This window comes from Petromyzon marinus, chromosome 17 (assembly GCF_048934315.1).
Source record: "Petromyzon marinus isolate PM22_M1 ecotype Great Lakes invasive population chromosome 17, UKy_Petmar_22M1.pri1.0, whole genome shotgun sequence".
Classification (NCBI taxonomy): Eukaryota; Metazoa; Chordata; class Hyperoartia; order Petromyzontiformes; family Petromyzontidae; genus Petromyzon; species Petromyzon marinus.
Genome location: NC_133683.1, coordinates 14,518,726 through 14,545,802, shown reverse-complemented (window position 1 = coordinate 14,545,802; position 27,077 = coordinate 14,518,726). Strand labels below are relative to the sequence as shown.

At 52.2% G+C, this 27,077-nt stretch overlaps 1 long non-coding RNA gene across 8 annotated transcripts in view; it reads left to right on the top strand.

Annotated features, from left to right (window-relative positions):
• LOC116943302 (uncharacterized) overlaps window positions 1-27,077 on the top strand; it is a 134,577-nt gene that overhangs the window by 30,354 nt on the left and 77,146 nt on the right. Inside the window, exon 5 of one of the 8 annotated variants that reach the window (XR_012941918.1) lies at window positions 18,566-18,693. The exons of the other annotated variants lie outside the window; for them this stretch is intronic. This is a non-coding gene — a long non-coding RNA (uncharacterized LOC116943302). The remainder of the gene's footprint in view (window positions 1-18,565; window positions 18,694-27,077) is intronic. 8 annotated transcript variants of the gene reach the window in all.

Here is a 27,077-nt window from a genome sequence, read left to right as displayed (position 1 = left end):
CCGAGTTCTGTTCCCGTTCACAGTCAATATTGATGACGCCTATCTGAACTGGTTCTGGGACTCCCCTAGGTCAACTCAGCCTAAAATGTGTACCTGGTACTGTGTGTAAACATCAGCGCTGGAGAAACAAAGGTAGCTAGGCATGGCTTTGGCCACCCACCCCCTTGTGTGCCGTGCTGGACTTTGTAGGTGCTCACTAACAGCACTTGCCCCAACAGCCTGTTAAGGCTATATGGGTAGTCTTTGTCTTCATATTGGCGGGTATGAGTGTATGTGTGTGTATTCGTGTGTGTGAGTGGGGAGCGGTGGTGTAGCGGTTAGCGCGCTCACGGCCAACACCCAGTGACGATTATTTGAACCCGTCCTGGGCCTCCCCTAGGTCAACTCAGCCTCCACTAGGTCAACTCAGCCTCAAAATGAGTACCTGGTGTGTAAACATCGCCACTGAGGAGACAAAGGTGGCCAGGCGTGGTACTGGCCACCCACCCCCTCGTGTACCGTGCCGGATTTCATAGGTGCTCGCTTAAAGCACTTGCCCCAACAGTCTGTTCAGGCTATATGGGAGATCTTTGTCTGTGTGTTGGCGTGTGTGTGTCTGTTGGCGTGTTGGCGTGTGTATGTGTATTGGCGCGTGTGTATTGGCGCGTGTGTGTTGGCGTGTATGTGTGTATGTGTGTTTGTGTGTGTGAGCAGCGATACCCCAGGGCTATGAGCTCGCAGGTCGCTCCCTCGACCTCGGAGCCCTCAGTTCTGAGCTCCCCGTTGCGCTCCCTCCTCATCTCCGCTCCTCCATGGGTCCCAGTGGGGGTCACAGGGACCGTGCCTATGTGTCTGTGTGTCTGTGTGTGTGTGTGTCTCTGTTTACATGTCTGCGTGGGGAGATGCAGTGTAGTGGTTAGAGCTGCAGTGTCCTTCGAACCCGGTGACCCCGAGTTCGATTCCCACTCACGACCAATAAGAGTGGAAAATATCTGAACCTGTCCTGGGTCTCCCCTAGGTCAACTAAGCCTCAAATGAGTACCTGGGGCGGTGTATAAACATCGCCACTAGGGAGACAAAGGCGGTCGGGCGTGGTGCTGGCCACCCACCCCCTCGTGTAATGTGCCGGCCTTCATAGGTGCTCGCTGTTGTGTGTCTGTGTGTGTCTGTGTGTGTCTGTGTGTGTGTAGGGGGCCGGCTATCTGGTGGGGCTGGGGGGGGGTGCAACAATCGCCCAATTATCTCAGTTCTTTTATTCCTCCTCTGCATATTTTGGCACGGACAGCAAGCGCTGGTGATCGGCCCGCTCGCTCGCCCTCATGCTCGCTCGCCAGCCCATTCCTCTACTCGTCCGCTCGCCCGCCCGGTACCCCCACTCGCCCGCTCGCTCGCCGTCCGCTCACTCGCCTGCCCATTCCTCCACTCGTCCACTCGCCCGCCCGCTCGCCCTCACGCTCGCTCGCCTGCCCGCGCTTTCATTGTCGCTGCCATTCCTCCGTTCACACTCGCCAGTCAGACGTGAGCGCTGGGATTCACTCTTTTGTTGTTTTTGTCGAGTGAAATGAAACGAGCCTTTTCCTCCCAAGTTCGTTGGGATTGTGCCACGAGCGTCGTGCCTTGGAGACCGAGTGTCCACCGGTAGAGTTGAGTACAACAGCAGGACGGCCCACGGAAGGGCGTCTCGTAGAACTACTTCTGAAATCCTTAAAAGTGGCCGAGTGTTATCCACACACGAGGGAGCCCTGGGCTTGTGCACATGCCCTGCTACAGATGCTGGTGGCATGGAAATCAAACCGATACCTCCAATTGTCAGAATACATTTTTTACCAAATCAACAAAAACTAAAATTAATGCGATGGTTTATTTTATGCAGACATCGGTGATGGGCTAAGTCCATCAACTCATTGTACTTGAGAACCCGGGTTAATCACCCGGATTCGAACCCAGGTGGCCAATGGTGAGGTGGATCGACAACAGGGCTGGGCGTGTTTATTTTTTTCAATTGTGACCATGAATCCAACGTCTTCAATAAACTACTGCCGCATCACAAACGGTAAAACATTTCAGACGGAGTAATTTGATTTGGGAATTCCAAAGCTACAATTTTGATTGTGTACGTCGTGATGAACAGCACGCCCTTGCAGGGTAATCGCATACTCGCTGCGTTGCTGTACGCAAGCCGAAGTAACCCATCCTCTTTCTCTCGGTGTGCCCTCGGGATTCCATGTAACGGCCGATGGGGCTTTGAGGGGGCGCGGTTTTTGCCGATACAAATGAAATGTTTGAATATCCTGACAAGCGAGAAAAACTGACTCCATGCCATGGTGTGCTGCTACTGCTCACACGCAGCAGGAAGGCACCACTCCCATAATTCCTTGCATGCATGTCATGTGACCATTACATTGGACGTAGGATGTTAATCTTACCTAGACCAGATGCTCGACATTATTGTTTAGATAATAATTATAATCGGAAAAGTCACATTTTTTTCATTCATTAAAATGGCCAGACATTCTGCTCTGTTGAATTGGTGGTCTAGACAAGGCTGAGAGCATTGTACTTGCAGTGTGGTGGTCATATGACATGCACAGAAGGCACATGGATTGGAGTCGTGCCTTCCCGCCATCTCTGAGCAGTACACATTATTGACGTGTTGTTACATCGCACGAGCTGGTGCTGTAAACCAGGCTGAGAGCAATGCGGCAGTCTCGATCGCACGCTCGCAAGGTGTATTGGATGGGAGTGGTTCCATCCTGCTCCCCGTGAGCAGCAGCAGCAGCACGGTTGCGTGATGTCGGCGGGCCTGCTGGCTTGCAGCCTGCGCGCCGTTGTGCCGAGCGTCCTCGGCCGTTGCGCAGCGTGCTGCTTGTGAATGATGAACGAGCTGCTGCTGCTGCTGTTGCTGCTGGCAGCTCGCCCGCACTAGGACTCCTCTCCGGAATTCAAGTGCGCTCAGGGTCCCGTGTCTCTTTCATTCTGTGGCTCAACCACGTATGTGCAGATATTGATTAGGGGATTGGTGATAAATGATGCAAGCGATCTTTTGGAAACTCGAATTAAGGTTTATTGGCAGGAAAAGTATTTTTGATTAATTTATGAATGTCTTAAAATGAAGCATGTGCGGTATCGCATGAATGATGATATTTTTTGAGTTGTGTTTTTTGCCATCATTGCACCAGTTAGCAGTACAATTCAGGCTCGCGTGTTCCACAATAATGTTGTGCGTAAGCCTCGGCCTTTCACATCATTTAAAACGGGAAGGTATTTTGAATCCAGTACCAAAATATGTACACATGCCCGTTTTATTTAATTGCATTTTAATCATAATTGATTATTGGGTCAAATCGCTTAAGGAAAATATCGTGTGGTAAATTTTCCTCCACCCGACAGCCAATTAATAAAGTTGTCACGTGGTCAACGAACGGGTTAGTTTGTTTCCACTTCAACGGCACCACTGGTTCTGGGAGCTGCCTGATGATGCTGGTTGTAATCTTGAGCGAAACACCAAACCCAGTTGTTAAATGTTGTGTAGATGGCGCTCCAACATGACTGGTAGGGCTGCCTGAACGGGAATAAATTGGCACGTTTGGTCATCACGTGACAACTCTATTAATTGGCCGTGTCGGGTGGTTGCATTGGCGTATGACGAAACATTTTACGATCTGACCCAAAAACCATTACGAATCGTAACATCGGTGTGCAAATACTCTGCGTTAAATGTAATTCTTTTCACTGCAGAAGACGTTTCAAAATTCCAAGATTTAGTGCCCGCCCTTCACTCTGAATGCCATCGAGCGAGTCGCCAGCGCGAGTTGAGACGAGTGGTGCGAGTGTCGGTGCGCTATCGAACATTCGCTCCATTTGTCGCGGTTAAACCGTTGGTAATATCTGCGTTCGCGTTCATAGTTCTCGCGGTAATTTGACGAACGCATTTATGGTTGATAATAATTGACATTCGAGAGGTGCATTTCATCCGTCGGTCCCAGTGAAGGCAACGAGACAAGTTTCATCGTACATTTTGGGAAAAAAAGTACCATTGTCAAAATAAATCTCTCTTCAGTACAAAAACATCCAGACCAGATTCAAATAAGTACGTGTAAAATAAATCCGTAATATCTGTAAACATAACATAAATATAATACATCTCATTCATCATTGACACTGCCTTCGTAAGCCAACATAATAATCCAGCGGTTCAGCCTGTGGCCTTCCCTGTGAGACTACGTGAGCCATGGAATCTCGCACCTCCATTGGCAGCGCCCTCGCTCGTCGGTAAAGAATAACTGTGAACGTTAAGCGGCTCTCCGCCTTCGTTAAAGCTGCGTATGATTTGAGCATTTCAATCAATTTGCCCACACGGCCACGTCTCTGCGCGTATATCAGGAGCCGCACGCACGCACGCACGCAGGCGCGAGCTCGCGGGAACTGCGCACGCGAGCGGTCATTAAGAGCTGTCCGATGAACAATCGCGTGGTCGTGTTGACCCCAAATGCTTGACTCTCCAGTCAACGCACCCACGCACCCACGCACGCACGTACGCACGCACGCACGCATGCACGTGCGCACACGCGCACCGGCTGCCTCTGCCGTGTTTTGACGGTGCTGGCCCCGTGGGTCTGCACTGGCTTAACCCTGGCAAAGCCCCCGTTGTGACGGCCAATCCCCAAATCTTTTCAAACTTGGCTTACGCCATTATTTGCCGCGTTGGCGGCCACCTTGCAATAGGGCCTAAACCGGATTTCTCACTCATCTCCGCAAATCTCTGGGCGAGCTAAGAACATTACAGGATTCGAGTAAGTGTGATATACTTTACATCTTTTTAAGCGCGAGTCAACTAACTGATATTCTGATTAAAGACCTGGCGATTACCCCAGCATTTAGCCAAAGCCGTTGTAAGGTTAAAACAGCTTTCATCCGTTAAGCTTTCTGAGCGTAGAAAGGAATCAAAGGACATCAGTCCTTTCAGCACATCAGCCACATTTTCGCTTCGCGTGCATTACAGGTGAAAGCCGACACATGCTAATATATTTATTTTGTACTCTACACCGCGATGTCACACGCGGCGCTCCGGGAAACATGTAATTTCTCCTGTTCAGCTGGATAAGTCTTTGCAGAAAGCTCTTTATTTGAAGTGCAGTGTCCGTCCGCAAAGCACGACGTGGTTTTGAAAAATGATCGGAGAGCAGTGAAAAACAATCCCATAATTAATTTTGCATCGGTCCGCCAGACACTCTGACCATGTTTATGCTCAGAAGAATAACAGCCGTGGCTCTGGAGAGCTTTATTTTTTTTTGTTCAACACACACACACACCACAAAATGTTGAATTTTTCAAAATGTCATTTTTTTGGTTTGACGACAGCGGAGATTAAATCTGGATGGAGAGCGGTAGCAGTTCCACCTGTAAGCAGACAACCGGCCTTCTAATCTGCTTATTTTCCATTGCAGGTTTTCACCTTTATAGTGATAAGCCAGCAGCTGCTTGGCTTGGCATTTCAGTGAGCAGAGGAAATCGGGATGCAGCCGTTGTGCACGAGCTGGTTGAGAACACGCTGCCGCACACCCCACATCCCACCCCGCTCACCCATTCTCTCGCTGGTAGCTGTGCGACTCACGCACTCTTAATAGGTAAACACTCGTGCCATGCAGTGACACACACAGTGACACGCACGCACACACACACACACGTGCTAATTCTGTAATGCGGTGTCAGTTCATTGAACACCATGTGCCCCAACCCGGTTTTAGAGCGTCTGTGCAAATGTGATGGTATTTTTGTTCAACAAAGCAAAGTCCGTGTGTTGTGAATCGCAGACACGTAACCAAATTGAAATAAATTGAAAACGGTCGTCACAGGTGTCAGGCCAATGTGAGCCCATTGCTGGATAGAAACCTTCACCCCGCTGTTTAGCCGTACGCTCCCACGCTTCGTCAGTGCGGGTTGGTGAAGGAAAGGGCAAGGGCAGGACCGGTTGAGTTATCGCTCGCCACTGATATGCCAGCCGTGGCCGGGAGTTGAACTTGGATCGCCGAGTTCATAGTCCAGTGCGCTAACCGCTGCGCCTCCCAACATTTCGCTGCCGAGCCTCTAAATCTGCGTCTTTGTCGGCGTTAAAGTTGAACGGCGCCGCAGTCCCACTGGGCCCGAAGCTCGTTCCCGAGAGCTGTCGCAACCCGTTGTCGGGAGCCGCTGTCATTTGGCCGGTGAGCGATAGCGAACTTCTCTCTCTCCCGCACGTGAACAACGGAGGCCCCCAGGTGAGGGCGGACCTTCGCGCTTGCCGCCGAGTCTGACGCGAGCTTCTCGCTCCGGTAATTGCAGAATTAATTAGCGAGGCCACCCAGATATCAGCGCACGCCGGAATCCCGGAATAATCCTCTGTTTGCCACAGCGGAGCGACTGATCTTCACAGAGCCTCTTTCAGCCCGCAGAAGCCACACAAACTTCCATTTGTTTGCCGGGCCCTGCCACCATTCCCCCCTCTGCGCCTTCTTTTCCATAAACCTTATTCCTATGTAAATACCCGGGCCTGCAGGGTACAATGAGGCCCGAGGCTGCCTTTGTGGGGCCCCGGCTAGCGGGGGCGATCGCCCCTGCATACGTTAGCGCCGTCACCTTTCATGATGTATCAGAATGCCGACCCCCGGTGCGGCGCGGCTGCCTTTGTGGTGCCGGCCACGTCCTCCCGAGCTGCCGCCGCCACAACCGCCGCCGCCGCCGCCCCCGTGTCGATGCGCTCGCCACCTGTCCTGGTTTTTCCTAGATCGTCCTCGCTCTGCGCGAGGTTGTAGGCTGCCCTGGGAAGTCCGCAAAGTCTTCCCGGGATGACATCGAAATTCCCGGCTGCGAAATGACGATAACGACAACGACGATGATGATGTTGACGATGTACATTCACCACACCAGATGGTCCGTGTACCTTGGACTTCTCCCCTCTTCCTGATTTGTGAGATCTTCTTTTAACTGACCGTGAGATACGTCCCTGTTTTTTTGTACCGGTTTTGGGACGAGGCAGCGCGACGCGCCGTGGCGACTGCCCTGCTTCCGCAGGCGTTCCCGCTCGCGCCAGTGCAGTCCAGCGCTCACCGCAGCCCCCCACTCCCGCTCGCCTGTTCAGCCACCGTCACTTGCCACACAGGGAAAGCTGCCACCGGGAGTCCCCTTGGATAGACTACAGCAGGGCATTGGAACGGTTGGAATGAGATGTGACATGAGCATTGTATATATAAACCTTTATTTTGTGTTCTATCACGGTTGCTGAGCACAGCCTCAGAGGTCCAAAACACCAAGCTGCCAGCAATAACCGGCACGGGTAGAGTTGTAATAGATACGGGTTAAACACATTTCTTTAATTGAGCAAGGCCATTATTATTCTTGGTTCTTTCGGTAAAGTCACGTAGAAGGTAAACAATAAAATTATAAAAATATAAGACAATACAATTCTCACGACGTTTCAACTACAACACAAGCAATCATCATCAGGTGTGAAAACCACAACAGGAAAATTTGAAAAAGTGGCTGTTATTTTTAACGTTAGCACCACGGAGAGAGATTTGACAGTTTGTTCAGATGGACGAGTCCATCTATGTTCGGAAAAGAGGAGGGGGAGACAAAAAATAATGGATGCGGTCTGAAAGCCACCTTAAGCGTGATCAATCAATTAAGACCCGAAATTGTTTATCAAATCCTTCCAATGATTGCTAAGCCAGAATCCATCTTCTCGGTTGAAATTGTCTCTGTGTTTGTATATGTGGATAGCCTCATGAACGAATCTCTCATGGTAGCCAGATGGCTTGCAAAGAACCTCTGTCTTGGAGAAGTCAAGAATATGAATCCCTGCAGTCACGAAAGCTTTAAATCAAAACATTACAACTAATTACTAATCTACAACTTATTACCAATCATAATAATTAACTGATTACTAATCTATTATATAATTACAATACCCCCCCCTCCGCCTCAAATCACTGCACCTGAATGAGTTAAATGATGATGTCACCCTGCTGCTCTGTTTAAGACCGGGAGCAGGTGGAGGGCTTCATCATTCTGGCAAATTGCCCGATGATGCTGGATGTAATTACCAGCGAAACGTCGTACTCAAAATTTGTAAATGTTGTGGATTCAACCTTCAACACACCGGTGGGAAGTAGTTAACTATTTGTCTTTTGTGAAGGTGACACTTTTTTGCTGATTGGCCGTGTCGGGTGGTGGAGAAGTCAATGTCATGTGAACCTACTGAATTATAACAGTGATCTGCCACGGCCGAGGTGTTGGTCCTACCGTGTTTCAGGTCTGCTTTGTGTTCACGAATGCGGTCCGAGACATGTCATTTGGTTTCTCCAATGTAACTACTACCACAGAGGCAACTTAGTTTGTAGACGCCAGGGTACTGTATGTCCGGAATCACATCTTTTACAGACGGAACCAGATCACGGATTTTATGTAATGTGTTGAATCGGACCTGGATCTTGTGTTTTTTCAAAATTTTGGAGATCTTTTTTGTGATCCCCACAATGTAGGGTAAAGTGATGTTTTTTAAAGGCTCCTCAAGAGGGTCTTTCTTCATGGTTGGAGTGATAGCTTTACGGATTGTGTAGTCAGAATAACCATTAGCCTTAAGAGCTTGGTGTACGTGCTTGAGTTCACTGGCTATATGTTCCTGGTCGGATATGCATTGGGCTCTATGGTGCAGAGTTTTGATGAGGGAATTCTTATGGGATGGATGGTGGTGGGAATCCGGTTTCAGGTAAGCATCTGGATGGGTAGTTTTCCTGTAGACAGTGGCTCATTGAACCATCAGGTCTTTTTTTTATTAGGACATCCAAAAAAGGTAGCTTGCCATTTTTTTCGACTTCCATGGTAAATCTGATGGCTGGGTGTATGGAATTGATGTGGTCGAAGAATTGGTCTAAAGCAGGCCGGCCATGTGGCCAGATGACAAAAGTGTCATCCACGTACCTCTTCCATAAGGTTGGGCGCAGAGTGGCAGTCTGGATGGCGTCAGTCTCAAATTTCTCCATGAAAATGTTGGCTACAACTGGAGATGGGGGGGGGGGCCCATTGGGTGCCCTCAGTTTGTTTGTAGAAAGTTCCATTCCAAGTGAAGTATGTATTGGTTAAGCAGTGTGTCTTACCAGGGGGGGTACCTCAGTGTTTAGTCCTTGATGAACCAAGTCTTCAATGATTGCGATGGTGTCAGGTACAGGAACTTTGGTGAATAAGGGAACTACATCAAAACTGATAAGCAGGTCGTCTGGGGACAGGGAAATACCCTTGATTGTCGATACCAGGTGAGTAGAATTTTGTACCGCAGAGGTGGTTTTCCAGTGAAAGGCCGCAGGATTTCAGACAGAAAACGAGCCAGTTTGTAGGTGGGGGAGTTGATAGTAGAGACGATGGGACGAAGGGGTGTATCTACTTTATGTATTTTTGGTAAGCCGTATAATCCTGGTGGCCTGGCAGGAGAAGGTTTCAGACTACACAATCCGCAAAGCTATCGCTCCAACCATGAAGAAGGACCCTCTTGAGGAGCCTTTCAAAACCATCACTTTACCCTACATTGTGGGGATCACAAAAAAGATCTCCAAAATCTTGAATAAACATAAGATTCAGGTCCAATTTAACACATTGCATAAAATCCGTGATCTGGTTCTGTCTGTAAAAGATGTGATTCTGGAAAAACAGTACCCTGGCGTCTACAAACTAAGTTGCCTCTGTGGTAGTAGTTACATTGGAGAAACCAAACGACATGTCTCGGACCGCATGCGTGAACACAAAGCAGACCTGAAACACGGTAGGACCAACACCTCGGCCGTGGCAGATCACCGTTATAATTCAGTAGGTTCACATGACATTGACTTCTCCAAGACAGAGGTTATTTGCAAGCCATCTGGCTACCATGGGAGATTCGTTCATGAGGCTATCCACATATACAAACAGAGACAATTTCAACCGAGAAGATGGATTCTGGCTTAGCAATCATTGGAAGGATTTGATAAACCATTTCGGGTCTTAATTGATTGATCACGCATAAGGTGGCTTTCAGACCGCATCCATTATTTTTCGTCTCCCCCCTCCTCTTTTCCGAACATAGATGGACTGGTCCATCTGAACAAACTGTCAAATCTCTCTCCGTGCTGCTAACGTAAAAATAAACGCCACTTTTTTCAAATTTTCTTGTTGTGGTTTTCACACCTGATGATGTTTGCTTGTGTTGCAGTCGAAACGTCGTGAGAATTTTATTGTTTTATATTTTTATTATTTTATGGTTTCCCCTCTACCTGACTTTACCGAAAGAACCAAGAATATGAATCCCTGCAGTCACGAAAGCTTTAAATCAAAATTTAAGGCCATTATTGTAAGAGCTTCGGAATGAGAGACGATGGCATGGAATTCCAAAGCCGAGCGAGGGAAGGGAACAGAAGTGTTGTGACCTGCAGCGTGGTGAGTGGCTGGGTGGGTGGTTGAGTGAATGGGTGAGTGAGTGAGTGAGTGGCTGAGTCGGTGAATGTGTTGTTGTGACCTGCAGCGTGGTGGTTGCACACGGCGTGGTGGATGAGACGAGACGGTCCGTGTCTGGTAGACCTCAACACGGGTGAGGGAATCGTTGAGTGATGTTCACAGAAACGGTAACCATGGTAGCCGTAGCAAAAGAAGAGTGATAAGGACGCGACTGACTTACATGAGTTGCTGAGGCATTTATGCGCTCTATACAAGGAAATCCTACTTGTGCAAATCATATAAATTAAAATCCTATAAATGATCAGCAGTGGCCGGGGGTCGGTCGCGATGTCCATCAGCGAGCGGTCCCTCGTGGCGACGATCCCGGGATGAGGCTCGGGGTCCGTGGTGCGTGGCAAGGCCGGGCGAGGCCCCGAGGCTCCCGTGAGCTGGGTGATGTTGCTCCGCGTAAATCCCCAATTGCGTAATTTACGATAGGTTTTTTTTTCACTTGGACCACGACGCTGGCGCACAACTTTTTGAAAGACGTCACGCGATCCTTCGCGTGCGCTGTGAAGCTGACGGTGGCGCGGAGTACTCTAGGGTTCGTAGATCGACAATAAACACGCACGTAAGAAGGTAGACAAATAATCACAAGCGCCCGTCGTCGGAATGTGCTCAGCGTCGCCGTTCATCGCTCGTGTAGCCGTATCTCCAGCTCCTCCACGAACAGCCGAGCCCCCTGCCCACCACGTCCAGGTGTCTGCCACCCTACTCTCCCAGTGCTCGTGAAACCGCCGCAGGACTAAAACGCCCCAACTCCCACCGCCTCCTCCGAAGGAATTCACGACCGCCGTAGAAGTGTTCCGGCGAGGAGACCGCTCGGCAAGGAGCCGGGGAAACGGAAATAGCACGGGAAGCTGGCACCAGCGGCGCGTCCGTCGCCAGCGCCACGACCGGACCGGGCTCTCGGCTCGGCCGGAGAGGGGAGCGTGGCGGGGAGAGGCGATCGCTCAGGAGCGTTCCTCCGACTCGCTGGGGCGAATGGAGCAGAGCGAGCGGGGCGGCCCTGCATCAGCGAGTCAAGTCACTGGCGCCCAGCGTGGCAGCACCTGAACGCGGAGGCAATTGCGCCGTATCGAGAGGTATACGGGATGTGGTGTTCCGGACGCAGAGATATTTTCCGGGTCGCTGGCCAGGACTGACCTCGCAGCTGATATCGTATTTCCCGACGACATAGTCGTTGTGGCAAGCAATGGGAACGAATCGCAGGAGACGATCTAAAAACGTATCCAGTGTACAGAGCCAGTGCGTGTGTGCTCGAGGCGTGTCGCCACGTACGCAAGCGTTTGCCTTGCAGGAATCTGAGAGTAAACAAATGTTTCTGTCATTTTGATTCCTTTGTCTAAACCTCCGACCAGGACACTGTGGGCGTCATGCTGTGACATCGCCCCCCCGTTAATTATCTGGGTTGGGGTTGCCCTGCCTTTGGCTTTTGTCCATTTGCACAACTGGGGTTATTGTCCTTCTGGGATGGCAAGGTTCATAATTTGTCATTTAAAGGAACATGCGTGGCGCCTCCTTCTCCTTGTTGCTTCATCGCCGTCGTTATCATTCGACGAGAAGCGCGTGGGTCCCTGTAAACAACTCCAAGGGGCTGTTTTGGAACGTTTCAAGGCACGATGCCGCGTCCCATTCACTCACTAGCGCTCTCACATGAAAGGGAAATTAATCATAAGTCACAAATGAGAGCGGAGAGGCGTTCAGCGGGGGGAGGAGGAGCGAGGAGGGGGTAGAAGCGTGGAGTTATGAAGAGTAATTAAGCAGGACAGCGGATCCACATGCACCACTCCCCATGCACGCACGGGCGCGCGCGCGGCTTGGCAGTCAAGCAAGTTTTGGTAATTGCGATGATATCACAAAGAAGTAAAAGGCGAGATTAAAAGAATGGGAACACTGCTGGAGGTTAAGCACAGGTTTCCATTTGGCGCGCCGCGGCAAGCTGGTTCTCCGGGTCTCTGCGGTATAATGTTTTTTTTAAACATTTATTGGCGATGTGGCAGCGGGGACGCGGGGCTGATTTAAATGTTCCCATCACAAAGCGGCGTAATAAGCGATGCAGCAGTAGCAGCAGCGGCGGCGGCGGCGGCGCCTCCTCCTGCTCCTCGCACGACGCCCCCCACCCCTCCTCCTCCTCCTCTAAAGTGGAGAGGATGCAGATAAGCGCACGCTGGGGAAATATTTGCACATCTTATTAAATGGCCTCGTTTTCGCAGGCAATCACTTTACCCGACTCGCCCTCCCCCTCCGCGTTGCCGCTCGTCGCTCGCGCGGCCCACACGGCTCGCCGGGGCTGGCGTCTACAGACAGCGCCACGTCCGTGCCTCTCGCTCGTCGATCCCTCCGTGTTGTACCGGTTGCCGCAATCGCGCGCTTTGCGCCGTTGGTGGTGCCACGTCCTAGGCGTGTCCGTGCGGCTGGGTGTGTGTGTGTAAGTGCGTGAGTGCTGTGTGTGTGCGTGTGTGCGTGCCAGGGTTGTGTTGCAGGATAACCTTCCGCTATTTTGAGCCGCTGGCGATTTTTTTTTGGTTGCTGGATGTGAGATGTGGATTTTTTGTCAAATTTTGCTTGATGGAAATTATTGTTTATTAGGTATTTACGTTATGGGCAGGTGTACGTTTTTGCTTGTTTAACAAGGTGGGAACTCTCTAGGCCAGGACATGAGTCTCATTTGCACGAGTAATCTGGGTCACCATCATGACAAAGCAATCATGAACAATAAAGTGGAGCAATGAAGCAAATCGCAATCAAAGCAAGAAACCAGGCTACAATATCTGCCTTCTGTCCTAAACTTTCAACTAAACTTATTTTATTTTACCAGGAGCGCACTGAGCCATAGAGATCTTTTTTTTTCAAAAGCCACAAATGATAGGTCAACGAATGTGGAAATTGATGGCATGAAAATATTCTAAATGCATGATTATAAATGTGGAGGAAAAAACCGGAAGACCCGGAGAAAAATCCACGCAACCACGGGGAGAAAATGTAAACTCCAAATATACAACAGGTGTCAGGGTCGGGATCGAACCCTCGACCTCCTGTATACCAGGCGAGGTAGTTAACATCTCACCACCGTGGTGCCCCTTATTGATCATTTACAAAATAAAAATGTTCTCTGAGTAAAAATAAAAGTGTTCGATGAATATCATCACACTTAAATTTTTTAAATGATCAATAATACCCCCCCCCCGCCCCTCCCCCCCCAGGTTTCCCTTGCTAAAGAAGATCTCACGTAGTAAAGTAAACGGTTCCACTCACTCACAGACGAAGGAAGGAGCGACAGTTTGTCATAATCTACTCCAAACAGAGCCCCAGACGGGCGTGATGATACCTCGCAGATGTAGAGTTCGTTTGGGGTCACCCTTAGAGGGTGCTCCTCTACCCCGCGTGCCGCTCGTGTACCTCGGGCTCGCGATGCACCGCACAGCGCAGCTGACGCTCGAGTGACAGTAATTACACGTCGCCGTTATGTCGTCGCCGCTGCGTCGTCTTCGAGGCATCGTCTTCGCTGCATCCTCGCCACGTCGTCATCGTCGTCGTTATAGTCATTATCGTCATAGTCGTCGTCGTTATAGTCATTATCGTCATAGTCATTATCGTCATAGTCATTATCGTCATAGTCATTATCGTCATAGTCGTCGTCGTTATAGTCATTATCGTCATAGTCGTCGTTATAGTCATTATCGTCATAGTCGTCGTTATAGTCATTATCGTCATAGTCGTCGTCGTTATAGTCATTATCCTCATAGTCGTCGTCGTTATAGTCATTATCGTCATAGTCATTATCGTCATAGTCACTATCGTCATAGTCGTCATTATAGTCATTATCGTCATAGTCGTCGTCGTCATAGTCATTATCGTCATAGTCATCGTTATAGTCATTATCGTCATAGTCATCGTTATAGTCATTATCGTCATTATCGTTATAGTCGTCGTCGTCATAGTCGTTGTCGTCGTCATAGTCGTCGTCATAGTCGTCGTCGTTATAGTCGTCGTCGTTATAGTCGTCATAGTCGTCGTCATAGTCGTCGTCATAGTCGTCCTCGACGTATTGCTGCGTGGCAGCGCGGGTGGCCGTTGAGCAGAAATGAAAAGCGCCCCGACCCACGCCGTTCTGCTGGGACGCAAACCCTCTTTTGCTCGTACTCTATAAACAATATCAAACGTCGTCGCTAAGAACGAACTCGTAAGGGGATTAAAGCTTTGGGTTAAGAGTGGAATGCAAGCCGGGAGGAAGCGGTGACAGGTTTTCTCTCCCATAACCAGTGGCTTCCGAGCAAATTACTGTATTTGGGGTGACATTCGTCACAACACCCATTCACTAAGTACGTGCTGTTGAGTTTTTTTGCGTAATTTTTTTTTTTAAAGAGAGAAAGTCATAGCGGAGGCGACGAATTGTTTTTTTTTCTTAAAACGGATTTCACGAGGCCCCAGCCAAACACAAAAGCACGGACGGGACAATGCGCGGGTCCTGTCGTTGTGGAGGCACAAAGCGAGGGCCCTCCTCCTCCACCCCACAGAACGCAACGTGCGGAATAGAAAAGTGTCCCCTAACAATTTCTTATGAACCCTGCCAAGTGGCCGTGGCACAAAAGAACAAAAGAAACACAACACATTTTTAAAACAAAGCCCCAAACTAAAACCAAACAAGGCAAATAAAAACTATGCCCACGCATGGATTATGCAACGCTTTCAAGCTTGCGCTTGTTCTCGGGATGCGATTTAAACACCAGGACGGTAACCTATCGGCACGAACTTTATTTGCTCATTCTCAAACGGTCGTTTTTTGCTCTGGTTTGCGTTTTTGAAGTCGGGGCAACGCTTTGATCGCTGTGGCCAGGAGTCCCGAACAGCAACTTCACCCTGAAGCGTCGATGGGATTGCATGATCTTTACGGGCCTGACGTGCCCCCCATTATAGGTCGATGCACGCGCGGACGGGCCCAATGCCTCAACGCTGTCAACTTTGGCGTGACAGCGCTGAAGCTCAGCAGCAGCAGCAGCAGCCTCACTACGGCCAAGCTGTGCTCACCCGTGGCACGGGTGGAGAAGGGGGGGGGCTGACGATGATGGAGCGACGGCGGCTAGAACGCGGTTTCCTGCGGCTCCCTCTCCGCCCCTGCCATTAGCGCGGCACGGCAGCGCAATTACCGCAACAACCGCCCGCCCCGCCGCCTCCACACAACCCAACCGCCCTAACCACGCCCCGGCCAACCGCCTGGACCGCCCCACCCACTCAACAACACCCCCCCACCCACCACCATCACCCACCCACCAACACACACCCCCCCCCCCCCCCCACCATCGACTCACCCACCCAACAACACACAAACCCCCTCCACCATCACCCACCTCGATCAACTGTCAGCCAAGCACCGCTCATTGTCATGTAGATGCGCCGCTAACAAGCTGGGAGTGTGTGGCTGGCTGCGGGCGGGCGGGCGGGCGGGAGTGGGGTGCGTGGAGATGAGGGATGCCGATTAGATAGCCTGTGGGACAATGGCGATGGCGAGAAGACAATGAGCGTGGGGAGACGGCAGCCCCCCCCCCCCGCCGCTATCAGCGTGTGCGAGTGTGTGTGCATGACTGGAGGGTGCTGGAGAACAACTCTGCCACCACCACCACCACCACCACGAGGCGAGAAATCCTATCCCCAGATAAACTGAGGCATTTCAATTACTCGTCGGTAATTAAACGCGCGGGGAGAACAAAACTGAGGATAAAATTAACACGGAGCGCGTTCCCTTCCACCGGCCGAACAATTGGGAGGCCGTGTCGTCCTCCGTGTCGTCCTCCGTGTCGCCCTCCGTGTCGTCCTCCGTGTCGTCCTCCGTGTCGTCCTCTGTGTCGCCCTCCGTGTCGCCCCCCATATCTCTTTCCGTGTCGCCCTCTGTGTCGTCCTCCGTGTCGCCCTCCGTGTCGTCCTCCGTGTCGCCCTCCGTGTCGTCCTCCGTGTCGTCCTCCATATCTCTCTCCGTGTCGCCCTCCGTGTCGTTCTCCGTGTCGTCCTCCGTGTCGCCCTCCGTGTCGCCCTCCGTATCACTCTCCGTGTCGCCCTCCGTGTCGTCCTCCGTGTCGCCCTCCGTGTCGTCCTCCGTGTCGTCCTCCATATCTCTCTCCGTGTCGCCCTCCGTGTCGTCCTCCGTGTCGTCCTCCGTGTCGCCCTCCGTGTCGCCCTCCGTATCACTCTCCGTGTCGCCCTCCGTGTCGCCCTCCGTATCGCTCTCCGCGTCGTCCTCCGTATTGTCCTCTCGCCATGGAGGAGCGCGCTCGCCGTGGTCGTAAGTCAGTGTCCGCAGTCGACCGCCACCGCCGGCCCTCTTGCCCCCGCGCGCGTAGCCGTACAGGCCGCCGGGGCTGATGCCGTTAGCGAGCACCTATTAAGGACGGCGCGGGTCGCGATGGGGCGTCGAGGCCAGCAGCACGCCTTTGTCTATCCGCCGCTTAGGTTCGTACGTTGCACGAGGTCTTCACCCGTGGGCGAGTTGACCGAGTCGTGGGTGGGAGTCGAACTTAGGCTCGCCGAGCTTTGCGGCGCACCGCGCTAACGGCTGCGCCGCCGCATTCCGCGCCCTTTCCTACACACGCGCACGACCCGTACGGCGGTGCAACAGCATCGGTAGACTGTATAATGCACACAGCCTGCTTTCTTGCACTGGCCAAGCTCAGCCACTTTATCTCTGTAAGTGAATGAATCAGTCTGAAGGTTTAAGGATTCGCGTCTGCTTGAAATATATATCTGGCATGATCTTAATCTGTCATGGGATTTTATATATTTTTTTTTCCTAAGAAGATTTGGGGAAAGTGTTACGAACTGCTAAGCCACAGTAAACTCACTATAGCCGCAGAGACCCCCAAACAGTCTTTGAGAAAATTCCTGCAGAATCCCTGCAGTAGATGCCAAACACCATCAATAGGCCTCTTTACATGTCAATGAATGGGAGGATGTGGACGCCAACACTCGGGCAGCATTTCAACCATCCCACCCGGCGCAATTGACACCAATTCCACACATTCCGCACCCCATTTCTGTGGCGAATCTACCGTGTTGACAGTTTTTTTTTGCCAGCGTCACCCGTCAATCCGTGATCCGCGGGGTTCTCGCTGTGTTTTTAAATGCAGAAACCACGTGTCCACTTTTAGACGCGGCTGCACGGTCACGCGCAGATGCCTCCTAAATTTCAAGCGCCCTTTGCATCGTAGAAACGTTTAATGCCACTGCCGTACTCTGCGCATCGAGAGGCTAAATGAGAAATCCTTCTTCTTTAATCGACCAAAATCAAACCCTTTTATAATCATGGTGTGTAGTTATATAGATCGCGTCGTCAGACATGCAAATTGCACCTCGCAATCCCCGATCAGCCACAGCCACAAGCTGGATGGCAGCAGCCAGCCAGTGATCTGGCACTCCCAACAATTTTTCAAGCTCTGCAGTTCTCCATATATTAAGACGTTGAGGGGGCAACACTATCCCATGAAGAAGGGATGGATCATATCAGTCCGCACTTTGCTGTACCGCCGTCTCCTGGCGAGCCAGGGTATGGCTCCCCCTTGACACCCACGGTAAGGGAGTTTTGGAAGATTTTTTGCGGTGATCCACCGACCCTCGCTGTGGCCTCCAGAGTGCTGGATTACACGCAGCCACGTGCAGCAACAGCAGCGTAGCCACCGCCGCCGCCTGCCTTGTCAGTGTTGACGGAATCCCGTTTCATGGCCAGGTTCGGGCTCGTCGTGCCAGAGCGGCTTTGCCAAGGGCCTGAAGGGATGAAACGTTACATAGAACACACAAGGCGCGCGCACACACGTCTTGCTCCGTGCGCGCGCTAGCGAGGCGGAGGGTACGTGGAACCTCCGCGCGGCATCCTGCTCCGGCGCGTGCCGCGCTCTTGATGTGCGTTTTCCCTTTGCTGATTCGCTGCGATGCTTGTGAAGTTTTCGAGCCAGGTGAACGCGCCGGAGGTGAATCCGCGTTTGTTTAAACAAAGTTTGCATGTGCACCGCGGTCCGCAGGAAGTACACTCTTGCCTTTGTTTCCCTGTTTGCTGTTGCTCTCTTGTGTTTCTTCTTTTTCACATTTTCGGCGCAAGACAAACCCGCGAGGCCATTTGCATGTGGTCAGGCACGCTGCCTCGGGACGCTCCCCGGGGAGCTTTGCGTCGTCTCGCGGCGCCTTGGCGGCCCTCGGCTCGCCGTGCCGTTCCAAGCCCTCCGAGAGGTAAACACGCGCGGGACTTAACGGGATTTCCATACCCGTCGCGGATTCGTAATCGACTTCAAAAATCGGTGAAACGCGCGGCCAGCCGTGGGCGCGGTGGAGCGAGGTTCGCGCCGAGCCCCGGCGCCCGTCGCATGTGCGAGGGTTCCCGGGTTCCGAACGTGGCTAATGAAGCGCGGCGTTGCGCGGTTCTGGTTGTAGCGCTCGCCTGCGCCGCCCGCTCCATTGTCCATTTGGCAGTTCCCCCTCGCGCGCTGCGCCGGGAGAGGCTGAAAGGGCCCGGGCCGCACATTTGCGGCAGAAAATCTCTTTAGACCCTTCTGCTGTGGCATTGTAGCCCAAACAAGTTGTTTTTGCCGTCTTGAGATTACTCCGGTGATCCCATTAAACTCTGTAAACCCCATTTATCCGCACGCCACTAAATGCTGTGATTGAGGAGAGAAGATGTGTGTAATGCATCCATACGGCCACCGGGCTCAACATAATCTTTCCACAGTTGTGACAAATAACGATAAGCTGCTTTGGGAAGGGGGGGGGGGGGGGGATCTGCGGCCCAAAGAAGCAGCGAGCAGGCGGGCGGGCGGGCGCGTGCGCTCAGCCGCCACCGCCGTAGCCGTAGCTTGCCTCGGTCCGCTCCGGCAAGTGCACCGCGCTTGGCATTCCCGGCACGTGCGTCTTGCACAGGCAGATGTCGCTTGTCGTTGCTGCGATACGCTTTACAATATTGGACTTTGCCACTAAACCCCTTTCCTAAACAAACCCGGCTGGCCAGCCAGCGAGTGAGAAGTCGACCGGCGCGGGCTGGCCGGCAGGGAGGGCAGGGAGGATGGCCACGATGGTGGTGGGCATGGAGGGCTTGGAGGGAAGCCTGCAGGAGTCCGAGAGTGCCAAACTGCAGAGGACGGAGGCCACTCGGACACCGGGAGGAGCTGGGAAAGCATCCCAGCTGGGCGACAGAGTTGCCTGTGATGTTTCTTGTTGAGTCTCAATTCCCAGATTCCACAGAAAATCTTCAATATTCCCGCACGCCGAATGCGACGCGGAAGCGAGCGGAAATGTTTCCGGGCTCGCCCCAAACGACCGTTGCCCGACGTCCGGCAGGGATAATGACGACTCGTGCATCTGGGGAGTGTCATTGTTTTCACGTGAAGGTACGAGTCAATGACCTTTGGTGGCAGGGACCCTCCCTCAATGTGCATGCCACTGCATCAAGAGCTGTGATGCAGGGCCTGGGTGATGGTGACGGTGGCACAAGACAACTTCTGAAGTTTAAATACATGGACGATTCTCACTGCATCACACTCAAGCAAAGCCACCACCAGAGATGAGCCCAGAGTGGGTCAAGAGCTCCATCAGGTGCGCTGTTTGTACCTCGCACGTAAATCAATATTACGATGACAATAATTACTCCACGCCATCATTGTGACTTGATAGAGTCAGTTAAATTAATTGTTCGTGCATTTTGTACCAGCCAAAAGAGTTGCCCTGAGAATGATTGTTTAAGGGCGCTTCATAAATTTTAATTATTATTAATTATTTCAAATTTACGACATAGACGCATAACCAAGAGCTAGGCCATGACAGGAGTAGAAGGATGATGGGGCCCAGCAGCCCCGGGGCCTCTGTGGACACGGGACACGAGGGGGGAGTTGTACACGGCAGGTAGAACGATGGCGCCCGGTGAGCACGTTGCATTATGAACCCGGCGACCCGAGTTCGAGTCCTAGCAAAGCTAAAATCAGTGGGGGGGGGAGCATTATCTGAATCGTCCCTGGGCGTCCCCCTTTTACTAAACCGCACTTACAAGTGTGGTGAAGTATGATCGAATACCGGCCCAGCACGGGGAGGTCTTCATCCAGCAGTGGATTAACAAACATCTATCATTTATCATTAATAATACGATAACAATAATTACCCGCATTTTACATGTATGTTGGATCACTGATTTCCTTTAACAGCACGTCGCGCGTGTGTGTGTGCGTCATACACACACTGTCGTTATGAATATTGATGAATCGCCAACCATGGACTTTAACTCCGTGACATCAACGAGCAACTCCGATTGAGGCGAGCGCAATCCTGCAGGCACCGCGTGGCCACCGCCGTTGCCGCGGGCACTGAGGGCACCGAGCGGGCACCGTCGTGCGATGTCGTGCGCCCGTCTCTCGGCTATCCTAGAACAAACCGGCGGGCTGATGGCGACGCATCCCATCTCTTGATCATTTACTTTATTAACAAGAAAGCGAGAGAAAGAGAGAGAGAGACAGGGGTTGTTTCTGGCGAGCCGCGTACACGCCAGCGCGCCCGTTCCACTCCGAGCTCTTTCCTTTTAAAGAGATCAGGGCTCTGCTTTGGAAGAAAGTGAGAAAGATTACCGCTGCGTGGAATTGGCGGGAGAGCTCGGCGATTGTCCTCTGGCTGCCTTGAAAGGCGCCGATGGTGAATAGAGCTGTAATGGGGTAATGAAGGCTCAATCGCCCTGCTGGCTCCCCTTATGAGAAAACCCCTAACCCTGTGCAAGTGTTGTTACTCCAAAGATCCCCATTGGTCTTTCAAGCGCCGAGCGAGGCCCCGGCCTGTAATTTACATCTTTTGTGCGCGGCTCGTGATTGAAGCAGCCGCTGCCGCCGCTGCCCTCGCTGAGGAGAAGGAGGAGGCCGGGGGGGGGGGGGGGGGCGGGGGGGGGGGGGTGGTGTGGGGGTCGACCGTGGCCCCCCGACACCGCCGAGTAATGAAACGCGAGCGACAAGGTGAGCGAAACTCGAGCTAATGGGGAGGAGCGTGGCGCTGGAGTCTGGGCGACGGCTCCCGGGGGACGATTGTTGTCGGCACAAAGCCCCGAGCTCCGCAGCCGCACGCCGGGACGGTTCCGGGGAGCGCCCCGCCGTGGTGCCTTCCTCCTCGACGGTTCCCAAGAATCCGTTCTCGTGACTTCACGCTCCGTTGTGCGGTCTCCCGCCGCGGCCACGCCGACGGAGTCCACTCCTTTGGCTGGCCGCCGGCCATTGTCCCCGCTGGTCGTGAGGTGTCCTACCTCATCATCCACGGTGGTCGTGAGGTGTCCTACCCCATCGTCCCCACTGGACGTGACGTTGTCCTACGCGAGCCCACTTCACTTTTCTTAACGGTCAACCTGTTCCCGCTTGCTCTGAGTCATTGTCATTTACTTTACATTTTAAAGTAGATGGTGATGATGATGACAATTAACACTTTGGCAGAGTGCACTGTATGCTATTGTGAGCAGCATTGCCGATAGCTACAGTCGTAATAATATACGGCATTGCATCATTCTTTGGCAACCTTTGCAACAAAGCCTCACCGAGCCCCGAGACTCATTTCTCAAGCGGACTCTGCACTCTACGTTTTGATTCTTTCTGTTTTTGCGTCGACTATTTATTGTGTTCGAGGAAACCAGAGTGCCCCGACAAAATCCCACGCAGGACGTGCTGCTCACTCCCCGTAACTCGATCCCCGATTGGCGGTGATTCTGCAAAGCGTCTGGTCTTGCACCTGGGGGTGCTCCGCTCCCACCTGGGGGTGCTCCTCTCTCACCTGGGGGTGCTCCGCTCCCACCTGGTGGTGCTCCTCTCTCACCTGGGGGTGCTCCGCTCCCACCTGGTGGTGCTCCTCTCTCACCTGGGGGTGCTCCGCTCCCACCTGGGGGTGCTCCGCTCCCACCTGGTGGTGCTCCTCTCTCACCTGGGGGTGCTCCGCTCCCACCTGGGGGTGCTCCTCTCTCACCTGGGGGTGCTCCTCTCCCACCTGGGGGTGCTCCTCTCTCACCTGGGGGTGCTCCGCTCCCACCTGGGGGTCCTCCTCTCTCACCTAGGGGTGCTCTGCTCCCACCTACGCTCCTCCCGGTACACGCTGCTCGTGGAGCCGACGGCTCGGTGTTTCTTCTCAGCGTCGCCCACATGCCACAACGGGGCGTGCCACACCTGCTCCGTGCCAATGCAGCGAGCGCGGTAGCGCGAGCAGGTTGGGAGGGTACCAGTCGGTGGGAGACGAGACGACGATTGGACGGTTGCCTCCGTGCAAAATTTCTGGACAATCTGTATCGACAAAATACGCTGAAATGACAAATGACCTGGGCGAGCGCTGCCTGGCCAAATGTTGAAGTTTCACTCGGTGTTCAACCAGCAGACTTGCTCGTTTCATCGGCGCTGCATCGTCGTCAGCGGCGGTGGCCATTGTATTTCCACTGCTCCCCACATTGGCACCATTCCTCTCGGTCTCGCAATGACCCAATCTACCTCCCTCCTGCGCACCTGGCAGTCTCATCCCTACATCTTCATCCAGCGGTGGATTGAGCCTGGCTCGATGAGGATGATGATGATGATGACGACCCGCGATGCTCCACTACGGCACGGAATGAGTTAATCTCATGAGAAGATGTCCGCACCCAAATCTCCAGTGAAGTCACAGCCTTGGCCCTGCCACTTGCAGCTTTGCTGCTCGTGGTGTTACCGGGCCCATGGGAAGCCCCACACCGGAACTCATTTGGGAGCCCAACCCCACCCCCTCCCCTCCTATTCAATCTATAAGCGCCTCGTGAGGTGACAAGCGATAGAGACACGAGCTAGAGATGGAGTGCGATAAGAGACATCTACACAGAAAATTGAGATGTGTAGTGAGATGAGACAAGAGAGATCCAGACAAGATAGAGATGAGTGAAATTAATTAGCTTTTTATCTTAACCATATTTTATCTTGATGCACTCTTATTAAAAAAATATATATAAAATTGTAAGAATCCCGGGCCACTTGAGCCACTTGGTGCCCCTAAGCTTTTGCTCGTTTTTGCTAAATGCCCAGCGCCTCTACAGCTGTCTCCGTTGTCCGCCCACCGCTCCGCGCTCTCGGGATGCGCGGGGTTCCATCCCTCGACGTCGCCGCCAGCTCCTCCGCCAAGCGGCAGCGGCAGTAACGGCGTCGGGGGCCGACGCGCCGCACCTCAGCGTGGACGCACGGCCTCCGAGCCTCGAGCACGGTTGCACAATCGCCGAGGCCGCGAGGGGCTCCCACTCGTGTTACCGCTCGCGGATCCACTTACAGCTCCCACTCAAAGGGAGCTAATGGTTGTTTTGATCTGCCATGCTTTCCACAAGCCAGCGCTGGTCGTTTTTTTTTTTGTAGTGTTTAATAATAACGCATTAACAAATAATTACAGTGCCGTAAATCGGTGTCCTTTCCCGCGCCGATTGTTGTCGGCGCTGGGTTAGCACCCGCGCCGCTCGAGAGCGAGTGGCACTCACGTCGGCAAAACCACGCTGTGGGCACTCGCCGCATTTTGTAACCGCGGGTTCACCAACGCCGGGCGCGTACACGTACGCGAGCTCTACAGCCTTGTTGTCTACCCACTGCTGGATGGCTTCAACATACTTCACCGCGCTGGTCAGTGCACGTTATTGAAGGTCGCGGAGCACAGACGTGGGAGCGCACAAGTACAGTACAACAGTTGATTTTCATGCACTGCCCTCTGCTGCCAGACCACCTCGACCGATTTTACCCGGCAATATCTATATTTTTTTAAATATAAAACTCTAAATAAACTTTGACTTATTGGTATCATCAGCAGAATCAGGCTTGTTCATTCACACGTCAAGATTGTTTTTCCCATTTGTCTCCCGCCTTCCACATCCGGATGTGGCCCCAGAGTCTCTCATCTTTAGAGGCCTCCACTCACGTAAAAAATCATGCCAAAGTGATTTCTAGCTCCGACGAGCATGCTCCTTTGTTGGGCCAGCGGTGGAAATTCCTCATTCCTATGGCGGGGGCGATTTTATCTATGGGATAACCACTGTTGACTGCCCCACAAAGTGGTACCTATTTGATTGGCCCAAAAGCGATGATGGGCTGAGTCAGCTCCCAACCAAAATTTGAACTTGTATCCTTCTGATTGCGAGCAGCTCGCTCCATCGCTGAGCCCCCTGGCAGAAACACGATAGAGACATGAGTCGACTTTGCGTCTTACAAGACCTCACAACAACCTCGCAACAACCTTACAACAACCTCACAACACCTCGCAACAATGTCACAACAACCTCGCAACAACCTCACAACAACCTCACAACAACAACCTCGCAACAACCTCACAACAACCTCACAACAACATCACAACACCCTCACAACAACCTCGCAACAACCTCACAACAACCTCACAACAACCTCACAATAACGTCACAACAACCTCGCAACAACCTCACAACAACTTCACAACACCTCACAACAACCTTGCAACAACCTCACAACACCTCACAACAACCTCACAACACCCTCGCAACAACCTCGCAACAACCTCACAACAACCTCACAACACCTCGCAACAACTTCACAATAACCTCACAACAACATCACAACACCTCACAACAACCTCGCAACAACCTCACAACAACCTGGCAACAACCTCACAACACCCTCGCAACAACCTCGCAACAACCTCACAACAACCTCACAACACCCTCGCAACAACCTCGCAACAACCTCACAACAACCTCACAACACCTCGCAACAACTTCACAATAACCTCGCAACAACCTCACAACAACCTCGCAACAACCTCACAACACCCTCACAACACCTCGCAACAACCTCACAACAACGTCACAACAACCTCACAACATCACAACACCTCACAACAACCTCGCAACAACCTCACAACAACCTCACAACAACCTCGCAACAACGTCACAACAACCTCACAAAAACCTCGCAATAACATCACAACACCTCACAATACCCTCACAACAACATCACAACACCTCGCAACAACCTTACAACAACGTCACAACACCTCACAACAACCTCACAACAACCTCGCAACAACCTCACAACAACGTCACAACAACCTCACAACACCTCGCAACACCTCACAACACCTCACAACAACCTCACAACACCTCGCAACAACCTCACAACAACGTCACAACAACGTCACAACACCTCACAACAACCTCAACACCTCGCAACAACCTCACAACACCCTCACAACACCTCGCAACAACCTCACAACAACCTCACAACAACCTCACAACACCTCGAAACACCTCACAACACGTCACAACAACCTCACAACAACCTCACAACAACCTCACAACACCTCGCAACAACCTCACAACAATGTCACAACACCTCACAACAACCTCACAACACCTCACAACACCCTCACAACAACCTCACAACAACCTCAACACCTCGCAACAACCTCACAACAACCTCACAACACCTCACAACAACCTCACAACAACCTCGTAACAACCTCACAACAACGTCACAACACCTCACAACACCCTCACAACACCTCGCAACAACCTCACAACAACCTCGTAACAACGTCACAACACCCTCACAACAACCTCACAACAACGTCACAACACCTCACAACAACTTCAACACCTCACACCAACCTCACACCACCTGACAACACCTCACAATAACGTCACAAAACCTCACAGCAACCTCACAACACCCTCACAACACCTCACAACCCCTCACAACAACCTCACAGCACCTCACAACACCCTCACAACACCTCACAACAACCTCACAACAACCTCACAACAACCTCACAACACCTCATAACACCTCACAACAACCTCACAACACCTCACAACACGCTCACAACACCCTCACAACAACCTCACAACAACCTCGCAACATCTCACAACACCCTCACAACACCTCACAACAAGGTCACAACATCTTCACAATACCTTGAAACAACCTCAACAACCTCACAACGTCAAAACACCCTCACAACAACGTCACAACACCCTCACAACACCCTCATCACCTCACAACACCCTCACAACATCCTCACACAAATGTCACAACACCCTCACAACACCCTCACAACTCCCTCACAACAACCTCGCAATACCCTCGCAACACCCTCACTACACCTCACAACACATCACAACACCCTCACAACACCCTCACAACAACCTCACAACACCCTCACAACAACCTCACAACACCCCCACAACACCCTCACAACCACCTCGCAACACCCTCACAACACCCTCACAACACCCTCACAACAACCTCGCAACATCTCACAACAACGTCACAACACCCTCACAACAACGTCACAACACCCTCACAACAACGTCACAACACCCTCACAACACCGTCACAACATCTCACAACACCCTCATAAAAATGTCACAACACCCTCACAACACCTCACAACACCCTCACAACTCCCTCGCAACAACCTCGCAACACCCTCGCAACACCCTCACTACACCTCACAACACCTCACAACACCCTCACAACACCCTCACAACAACCTCACAACACCCTCGCAACACCCTCGCAACACCCTCGCAACACCCTCACTACACCTCACAACAACCTCACAACACCCTCACAACACCTCACAAC